A 10,551-nucleotide genomic window follows, 5' to 3' on the forward strand; every position below is an offset into this window, starting at 1 on the left:
GGTGTCAGGTCTCGCTTATGCTGAGGTGAGGGACAATAGCCACAGTGCAGTGCAAAGGCCCTGCCTGGCAAAGGCTCTGGGCTGTCCTCCCCAGCAGAGCCAACCCCAGCGCAGAGCAGGGCCCACCCACATTGTGCTCCATGCACTGGCCTCCTCCCCAGGTGTCCTGGGCATGGAGCTGGCAGCATTGGGTTTGTCCCTGCTGAGGCATCTCCTAGACTTGAGCATGGTCCTGCACACCTGGAGTTAAGGCCTCCCTGGGAAGCACCTGCTGGATGAGGATGGGCAGGGTGGACAGCAGAGTGCCCGCCTCACCTAAGGGTCCCAGCTGTGTCACAGGGTCTGTGCGAGGTGACAGTGGCAGGTGATGCTCCCAAGGCTGGGCATGGGCAGAGCCTTGCAGGGCCCCTGCCAGGGGACAGCATGTGGCTGAGGACAATCCCACAGGGACTCAACCTGTCACTCAGAAAGCACAGCCATAACCTGGTGCTGTGGGCAATGCTGGCATTGCACAGAGGAGCCTCTGCTGCTGTCTGAACTTGCCCTGATGTCTCTGTGGGAGCGCTGCCATCCCTCCCTGGGCAGGATTCTGTGCATCCAACCTGGCACCGTACAACAACATATGCCCAGGGGCCCCATGATTTGTGGTACTAATGCCACTGGGATTGTGCTGGGAACAGCTCTGGGGCTCCTGTCCTGCATCAACCCTTTGGTCCCTGTCCCTCAGTCCGTCCCAATGCCCACCAGCAGCGTGAACTGCTCCAGGCCACAATTTCTCCCCTCTGCCACTCTGAGGTGCTGAGTGCTGCCCAGGGCTGCAAGGGAGGAACAAGAGGAACAGGCTGCTCCCAGGGCAGAACCTGCAGAGGATGCAGGTGCCAATGGGACCTCTTGTTTTGCAAGGTTCACACGCCATGGTTCGCCAGCCCTAAACCCTAGAGCACTGGGATGCTCCTTCTCCAACCCCTGGCAAGTGTTTAATCATTCCCACATGGAGCCCTGCCAGCGCCGCTGCTGCCTCCTGACCCACGCTTTGATACCTTGGAGCTCTTCCCATTTTGCAGAGGCGGGAGAGCAGGCAGGCAGTGGGGGATGTCACCCCTCTGCAGGGCAGGGCACAGCCACGCTGTCCAGGCTGAGGAACAGCGACGAGTGGCAGGAAAGACTCTGTCACCATCACCTGGGTGATGCTTTTGGCTCCCTGCACCCGCCGCTGCAGCCCTGGCAGCTGAGCCGGGATGCCTGCGGGTGCGAGCCAGGCGCCTTGCAGAGCTGGGAGCGCGGGGCTGCGGTGACTCAGAGCACGCCCAAAGCCGGCAGAGCCGGGCAGACCTGCTCTGCACCCCCGGGGCGTGGGTGCAGCCCCTGGGGCTGAGCAGGCTCCGCTTCCCCTGGCCAGGTAACAGGCACTCACTGGGGAGGGCTGAGAGCAGCCTGGATAGTGCTGGCCCCAGACCTACTGCAAATAGTGCTGGAGCAGCGCCTGGCTCTAAAATCACCCACCCCGTCACCAACAGCCTGTGGAATGCTGTGGGGCTCTGCTCCCACCCTGTGATGCAGTGCCAGCACAGGCTGGCAGCAAGGGTGCCCGATGCTGCAAGGATGCCATGCACACAGAGCCGAGAAGTAGCCATGAGCAGCTCCCAGTGGCCGCTTGTGCCCCGCCACGGTGAGGGGCCCAGGCACGAGATTCCCCCTGCACAGGGACCGTCACCAAGTGCCAGGCTCTGCTCCCAGCACGGCCGTACTCAGAGGCTGCCCATCCCCTGCCGCCCCCCCAGGGCTGTGGCACCAGGTTTGCCCGCACCGTGCCAGGGCGCAGGAGATTCCGGACTCTTTTCCCCACTGCACACATCCTGGCTTCGACCAGGTGTCTGGGAGGAGGGAGGGGGACAAGGAACGGGAGCCGTACCTCACCTGGTGGGTGTCCCTGCCGTGGTCCACAGCCCGTTCCTGCGCGCTGGCGCGTGCGGTGTCAACTTGGCACGCTCACACTCACCCGCTTACTCTGCTTGTGCACGGCACTGACGTTCAAGTCTGGGCTGGACCGGCGGGAAGGCCCGCCTGGGCTCGCCCAGCTCTCAGCTGCAGGATGCTGGGGAGGAGGGATCAGCTGGACAGAGATGTCTCCCGTGGCCCCTTGAGGGCAAGGGTCTGCACCCCAGGGACAGGAGCTGTGTGCCAACCCTGCAGGTTGGGCATGGCTCACTCCTCCCTGCACCTTGCCAGAGATTGTCCCACATGCTGTGGTTTCAGCCAGGTGCTGGGGATTCTTGGTCATGCTGAGCATCCCCTCGTGCTGCTGCTGCAAAGAGGAACAGGGAGAGCCCCAGGACAGTGATGAAGTCAGCACAGGCATCCAGCCCATGCACCAGCCCTGAAGGTGCCTGTGGATTGTGATTGCCAAAGGCTTTCCTGCCTGGAGCCCCATCAGACCAGGCACCATCCTGGAGTGGAGGCATCCTGACCCCTCAGTCCCTCATCAGGGGAGATGGGGAGGAGCTGGTGCATTGGCTCAGCATTCCAAGGGCTTGTCCAGAATGGCATTTATCCTCACCCTGATGAATGGGGGGCAGCTGGTCCCTGGGGACAAGGAGAAGGGTCTTCCCAGGGGGTTTGGAGCAGAGCTGGGAGCAGGTCCCAAGGCGCTCCTACTCCTGTCTTGGTGGATGCAGCAGGAGGAGGTGCAATAGCCATGGCACTGAGTGTGAGGACTCCTGTCTCCTCCAGTCCCAGCTGTGGGCAAGATCTGCACCTCACAGGTCCCATCTCCTTGGTGGAGGCTGGCAGGATGAGCCCAAGCTTAGCCTCTCATGGGAGCAGTGGGTTCCTGCACGCTGTGCAGCCCATGGTGGAGGAGTTCTGCAGCCAACCCTTGCCAGTGCCACAAAGGAGGGTCACACATTTCAGCTGCCACTCAAGGTATTCAGCCTTTCCCCAAAGGGCACCCATCCCCACCTCGGCTGGGCTAAGCTTTCTGCAGACAGGGAGAGGGACAGTAACTGGAAGCCCTGGACACTGCTGCCACACTCCACAGTGATGTGAAAACCCAGCCTCCAAAATAGGAAAGCAGCTCAGTTTGCAAATATCGCCATGCACTGAAAATCCCAAGTCAAAATAAAACCAGCCCTGGCCTCTAGTTCAAAGTTTCCTGTATAAAAACAAACCTGCAGACAGCTGCATTTGCACACAAAAGGTTTTGTTTTCAGGAGGAAGGTTTCTTTTTCAGAGGAGTAAACACAAAGCCTGCCCATCTTTCATGTCACTGGGTAGGAAGGAGATCTGCCTAGCAGCTCAGGTCACAGGCAGGGCATTGTCCCCTCTTAGTGCCCAGCTGCTGTTCCTCTCCCATGTGCCCTGGCCTGTGCCAGTGCCAACACCCATGCCCCAACCAATGCCACCACCACCACCACCACCATATCCAGTGGCAAGCCCGGGACTGAGGCTTTTTACACCCGTTCCTGTAGCTGTGACACCTTTGAGTGTCCCAGGGCATGGGGACAGGCCTTTGCACTGCAGCAGTCCTGGAAGCTGCGGCGTGGCACCCAGCGGTGCTCCTGTCCTTGCAGTGTGGCTGCAGCCTTGGCAGTGCCTGCTTGTGCAGCTCCTCAGCTTCTCCCTGGCATTTCCTGCATCTCCTGAAGCCAAACACAACACGAGTCCATCTTGAAGACTGTCAGCAGTGCCTGCTGCTTTCTGCATCCTGCCCCCAGCACAACCAGCTTGCCTTCTTCACAGGAGGGGCTGGGGGACCCCTTCTGGATTCTTCTCCCCCAGCCGAGCTGCAGGAAGCTCCAAGACCACCCTCCTCAGACTGAGGCACTTTTGGGGCTGGCACAGCCTGGCTGCTCCCCAGGGTGCTGCTGTGGGCAGCCACACATCCCAGCAGTAGCTGCTGCTTGGGACACATCTTGGCCACAGGCACGGCTCCCACAGCCATTGATTGCCAAAGGCTCTGCTGGCTCAAGCTCAGCCTCGCCTGGAGGCTGCTGCACTTCTAGAGCAGGGGTGAGGCGGCCACAGAGGGATGCAGGATCAGCACCCTCCACTGCTGCCTGCTGACAATTTTGTCTGTCCTTTCAGCACAACCTCTGCTGCTTGGCTGTGGTCAGTGGGACCATTCACTAGGTCCTCCAGAGGGACACAGAGCTCAGCCTTGTCTCTCCAGGAGTCCCCAACAAAGTGTCCATTGAATTGGACATCCTGATTTGAGGGTCTGGGGATGTGGAGCATCTGTAAGGCTTGGAGATCTGCCCAGATGCCAAACTTGGAGTGCTGGTCCCTACCCAAAGCACTGGCAGAAGCTATTTTCACATCTGAGCTGGAACACACCTGCCTTGCCTCAGTTTACCACCAGGAAGCACAGATGCTCTGCTGCTGGAGGGGAGGGAGAGCAGACTGGTAACGGTGATGCATCAAGCTTTTCTGAGCCTCCTCATCCCCTCCTGGGCTCTCATTAGCAGCGTGTTTGGCATCTGGGCTGCAAAGGCACGCTGTCCTGCATCACTGCTGTCCTGCATCACTCCTGGGTGGTGGCTGGGTTGGGTTGGGCTGGGTTCGCTGCAGGGCCGAGAGGAACAGCCCCAAGGCTCAGAGTGATCAGCCGAGCTGCCGTTCAGCTTGAGCCGCTTGGCTGGGAGAGCCTAAAACAACAAACATCGCAGAATAAAGGAATGTTTCACTGCTTCTTCTGGTTGAGTGGTTTCCTGTTTTCTAAGGAGCTCTTCCAGCACCTCTGGGGCAGAGGACTTGTCTGCACAGAGCCTGGTCCCAGAGCAGACCCGTGGCTGGGAGGCAAGTTCTGCTGCTTGACATCTGGCAGAGGAAGAGGTTGCAAAAGATCGGCTGCGACCTTTGCCAGAGACCTGCAGCAGGAGTGCTGGAGGTTAGAATTTTTCCTTATTTTTCTCGTTCTCTCAGGGAATTTTGTCCCATCTGTTGCCTAAGAGATGATAACACCGGTACTTAAGAGACAAAAGAAGTGGCCAAGGTGGGGGAAAGGGTACAGCTGGCTACTCTCTGCAGGGTGAGGGTTTCTCCTGGGAAGAGCAGAGATACCCCAAGATTTTGGCTGGGGGGCGAGGGGCTGGGCTCAGCTCCTTGCCCTCTCTCTCACTCTCAAATCCGAGGGGAACGGTGGAGTCGCTGCCACTGCAGGGACAATTCACAGAGTCAAGCCCTGTACTGCTTTGTCAGGAAAATCCACAAACGCCAGAGGTTTATGTCCACAAAGGAGACAGAGGAGTCCTGTAACTTTACTCGAACGAAGGGAGAGTCCACCAAGGCAGACTCCCGCGGGATTTTCTCTCCCCAAGTTTTGGAGGGCACAGACTCCTTTTATCCCAAACTCCCGGCCCCATGTTGCCTCTTACTTTGCCCATTGGCTGAGGTGCTAGGAAGGTACAGCCTTCCCGAACCGCCTACCACATATTGAACCTACTATTTTACCCCCAAAGTTCAAAAGTTCAGGCTTGTGCTGACACTTGTCTGTTTTAGAAGCCAAGCTGTCTGGGCTCTGCAACAGACCTGCTGCCCAAAGTTAGTAGGGACACGAAGACCCATTTCAAAGACGTTAACACCCATACCTTCACCCACCAAATTGTTTGTAAAGACATTAGCTTTCCTCGCAGCTTCTTCCTTACTGTGGGTGAGCCTTTGCGTGTTGAACTGGGACCTTTTTAACACCCGACCTCAGTGGAAAAGGGACCTCACCATCTCCTGGGGCGCCTCAGGGGAAAAACCCAGGACCCAACCCACTCCTGGAGGGCGGCTCTCCCAGCTGCCGCTGCCCAGCCCGCTGTTCTCTGCCCTTGCTCTGGGTTTTTTCGCTACACTTTAACCCAGCAGACCGTGCCTGCTGGACACCCCGCGGCTCTGCTGCGGCTCTGAGTTTCTGCTCTATTTTGTTCGCCACCCGGGTGTGCCCGCCTCTGCCGCTCCAGCCGCGCTCCGAGGCTCCTGCCAGAGCCTGCTCGCCATGCGGAGGGGCACCGGGCCTGCCCCACGGCTGTTTGTGAGGAAATCCCTTCTCCATCTCCCCTGGCCCTGTTTGTGAGGAAATCCCTTCTCCATGTCCCCTGGCCCTGTTTGTGAGGAAATCCCTTCTCCATCTCCCGTGGTCTGTTTGTGAGGAAATCCCTTCTCCATCTCCTGTGGCTCTGTTTGTGAGGAAATCCATTCTCCATCTCCCCTGGCCCTGTTTGTGAGGAAATCCCTTCTCCATCTCCCCTGGCCCTGTTTGTGAGGAAATCCCTTCTCCATCTCCCCCGGCCCTGTTTGTGAGGAAATCCCTTCTCCATCTCCCCTGGCTGTTTGTGAGGAAATCCCTTCTCCATCTCCCCCGGCCCTGTTTGTGAGGAAATCCCTTCTCCATGTCCCCGCCCGCCGTCGCCGCCTGAGGGAGGCGCAGCCGCGCTCGCGGCACAGCGCCCCCTGCCGGCTCGGAGGAATCATCGCACCCGCCCCGCCCGGCCGGGAGCCAGCAGCGCCCCTGGCGGCCGCAGCCAGAACTGCAGCGGAGGGAAAAGGGCCTGAGCCGGGAATGGGAATGGGACTGTGGGAATGGGAATGGGAATGGGAATGGGAATGGGAATGGGAATGGGAATGGGAATGGGAATGGAATGGGATTGGGAATGGGACTGTGGGAATGGGAATGGGAATGGGAATGGAATGGAATGGGATTGGGAATGGGAATGGGAATGGGAATGGGAATGGAACTGTGGGAATGGGAATGGGAACAGGAATGGGAATGGGAATGGGAATGGGACTGTGGGAATGGGAATGGGAATGGGAATGGGAATGGAACTGGGAATGGGAATGGGACTGGGAATGGGAATGGGACTGTGGGAATGGGAATGGGAATGGGAATGGGACTGTGGGACTGGGAATGGGATTGGGAATGGGAATGGGACTGGGAATGGGAATGGGACTGTGGGACTGGGAATGAGATTGGGAATGGGATTGGGAATGGGACTGTGGGACTGTGGAACTGGGAATGGGAATGAGAATGGGATTGGGAATGGGAATGGGATTGGGACTGTGGGAATGGGACTGGGAATGGGAATGGGATTGAGACTGTGGGAATGGGAATGGGACTGGGAATGGGATTGAGACTGGGGCTGGGGCTGGGACTGGGTCTGTGGGTCTGGCTCAGTGGGTCTGTGGTTCTGGGACTGGAGCTGTGGTTCTGTTTGTTGCTGCTGCCAGTGTGATTGTTTGTTTTATACACACTAGTAAAGAACCGTTATACCTTCTCCCATATCTCTGCCTGAAAGCCCCGTAATTCCAAAGTTATCATAATTCAGAGAGAATGAGGCCATATTGTCCATTCCTGCCTCCCCTGGCAGACACCTGTACTTCAGACCAAGACAAGGACACAGCTCTATTCCTTCCCCTCTGGGCCGAAACCATCTGTGGATGTGTGGTTGCACCCAGGCCAGGGACATTGCTTGGGTACACAGCCTGGCTGCTGATTCTTAGAGATTCCCATGGCCTGGCAATCTCGGGCACGGCCAGCAGCCCCTCAGCCCGGGCAGTGACATTCCTGGGCTCAGCGTGATGACGCGGAAAGATTTTAAAACTTAAAGTGAGTTATAAAGTATCTATTTTTGGCGGGGCACATGTGGGATATTTCTATAAAGACGTGCATATCTATTTGTTCTTAGCGTTCTTTTTTATCCTCTAAAATCTTACATATACATTATGTTCTGCAATACATCAATTAATATTCATTTTCTGGCTCCACCTTGTCCTGCTTCATATGTTAATTATCTTATCAGTCCCTTGCGCCTGTGTACTTGTCTCTGGTGGTCCTTGGGGATCACAGGGGGATGAAGTAAGTAGTCTTCATCAAAGTTGACTTTCTCACCTTGTCTTCTTGTACGTGCTAACTGATCCTTTGGTCACAGTCCAAAACATTGAGGTTGATTTGATCTGAGGTTGGTTTGAATTGGGGGTCCAGAGGAGCCCTGTTATCTTGGTAGCTTTGTAACAGCTTTTTCCTGTTTTGATGAACATCATCCTTCCCTTATCACACATCCCCACATTCTTTCATGTTGCTCTCACATGTCTCTCATGTATACCCTTGTCTTCCCTTTCCAAGCAGTTAGCACAGTAAAATGCAGCAAGTATTAAAGAACATTTCATCTAAATGTCTATTTCTAATCAATACCCCTGTAATTCCGCGCCCCACGTCTCAAGTGCACTCCGGCTGGTGCTGTGGGGAGCAGGAGGAGCTCAGTGCTGCAGAGGGCAAGGCAGAGACAAGGGCAGGGCCCCTGGGGCACATCCCTGTTGTCTCCATCTCCCCACTCCCGCTCCAGCCAGCCCGGGCCGTGCTCCCTGCCTGGTGCTGAGCAGAGTCCTGTGCAGTTTCAGCGTTGTTCCAGCCTGAGGGCCATCCCTGCTCCCCCTGAGCCTTTCTGCGGGGTGCACACAGGTAAGGTCACCCTGCCTAGTGGTGCCAGACTTGTGATGCTCGTAACACACGACAGACCTCCGTGTTCATCAGCCAAACAGCCTGGTTTATTGTTCAAGGCTGGTTTTTATAGATAATTCAAAGTTCCCGGCTCTGAACAGCCATTGGTCTAACCTCCACTCCTGCCACACTCTGAACCATTCAAATGCTTGTATTTTAGGAGAGTTGTTATTGGTTGATACCTGTGTCAGTCAGCCCAGAGGCTGGTTTATGGAGCTGGGCTGAGTTTCTTACTTATAACAGGATTAATGTTGAGTAAGAATCAGCCTGTACTGCAACAGGTGCCCACCCAGCCCCTGTCGCTCCTCCTCTGCTCCAGCCCGGAGCCCTCTGCCCAGCTCTCCTGCTTCTTCCCTGCCTGTCACTGAAACTCCCCTCTGCCCCGAGGCTACCAGGGCTGCTGGAACATCCCAGCAGGTCTCCACACAGGTATTTTCTCCATTGACAAGCACACCTTTCCCCTCCTTTACTGCACATTACTAAAAGGGGCCATGGCAGAGTGTGCACTGTGTCAGCCCCTGGGGCCTGGCAGATCCCTGGGGAAGAGGCAGCAGAGAGGGTGCTGGCATACAGGGGGGGTTTCACTGCTTGAATGTGTCCTGGCTTCTCGTGGGAGACAGGATCCATCTGGACCTCCTCAGGCTCCAGCCCTGGATGCTCACATGCTCAGTCATCCCTGATCATGACAAAAACATGAACCAGCCCCTTGCAGGGATGGAACAAGAGGCAGACATGGTCCTGTCAGAGCCCCAGAGCCCGGCAGGGTACAGCCCCCACACATCTCCTGTGCAGGATCCTGCTGCATCAGGGCTCTGTGGGGCCTCCAGCTGGAATCCAGCTCCCCAAAGCTGAGCGACCCCAAAGCTCACTCAGCTGTCCCCTGTTAAAAATGGGACCACACTCCCAGTACTAAAAGTGATTTCAGCATTTATTATAATAAAAGAAAGGCCTAAAGCAGGGGGGCCCGCGGGCTGAGCAGGAGCGCTCCCCTCGAGGACGCTGCGGCGCCGGCGCTGGGTCCTCTGAGCAGCGATGGCCCCGACGTTCCAGGTGGAGCCGCACGGGTTCAATGGGTCAGAAGCTCCTTTTTATCCTGTTTTGTGTCCCTTTGGATTGATTTCTGTTTGGATGCTTCATTTGCATGAAGCTTTAAGGCGCTGGATTGGCCCATTTCAGTTCTGTCCAGGCTGGCTCGTTTCGCTGGGGGCGGTGCACTTTACTTGGGTGTATTATGGGATTTACCATCACCAAACTAACAGTGCATGCTCGACAACTATCAGCTGTTTTACAACCATTTCTAACTTATTTGTAACATCCCCTCTAGTGCTTCTGGGGACAGGCTCAGAGGCACACAGGAGAGGGGCAGGCAGAGCTGCCCAAGGGGCTGTGACAGGAGCTGGAGATGCCCCTGGCAGGAGCAGCGCCCGAGTGGGATGTGATCCACCACAGTGCCATGATTCCAAGCTGGCAGGGGTGGCATGGCAGGGCAGGGGTGGCCTGCCCCAGCCGAGAGCAGAGCTGGCTGCCTTTGCCCCCTTCTCTGCAGCCCTGTGAGCGCTCTGCTGCTGCTTCTCCATCTCTGCCCCACTCACCAGCAGCACGGACTTCTGCTGCCCTGTCCTGCTATCACACACCTGGGCCCCAGCACCAAGGTAGGCTCAGCATTACAGAGGAACCCACTCTGCCCCAAAATGCCCCTCAAAAGCCAGAGGTGAGGGGTAGAAGGATGGTGAACTGCTGCAGCTGCAGCACTGCACAGTGACTGCCCACCAGGCACCACATCTGTGATCTGCCGCTGACCCCTGGGGCTGGGAGAGGCCCAGTGCTTTGCTCAGGGTCACCACAAACACCGCCCTGGTGCCAGCCCTGACCCCGTGCCCCGCTGGCAGGAGCAGGGCAGGCTGCTCAGCAGCCCTGGGGGTGGCACAGCTCCTGTCTGGCAGGGCACAGCTCTCACGGGCAGGAAGCCAAACACTTCTGCTGCATCTGGGGCCTTGGTGACACCAGTTGCTGCCTGCATTTCTCCTAATGTGCTGAAAGCTCCATGGCTCCATCCTTGGACTTGCTGCAGGAAA

This window comes from Vidua chalybeata, chromosome 24 (assembly GCF_026979565.1).
Source record: "Vidua chalybeata isolate OUT-0048 chromosome 24, bVidCha1 merged haplotype, whole genome shotgun sequence".
Taxonomy (NCBI): Eukaryota; Metazoa; Chordata; class Aves; order Passeriformes; family Viduidae; genus Vidua; species Vidua chalybeata.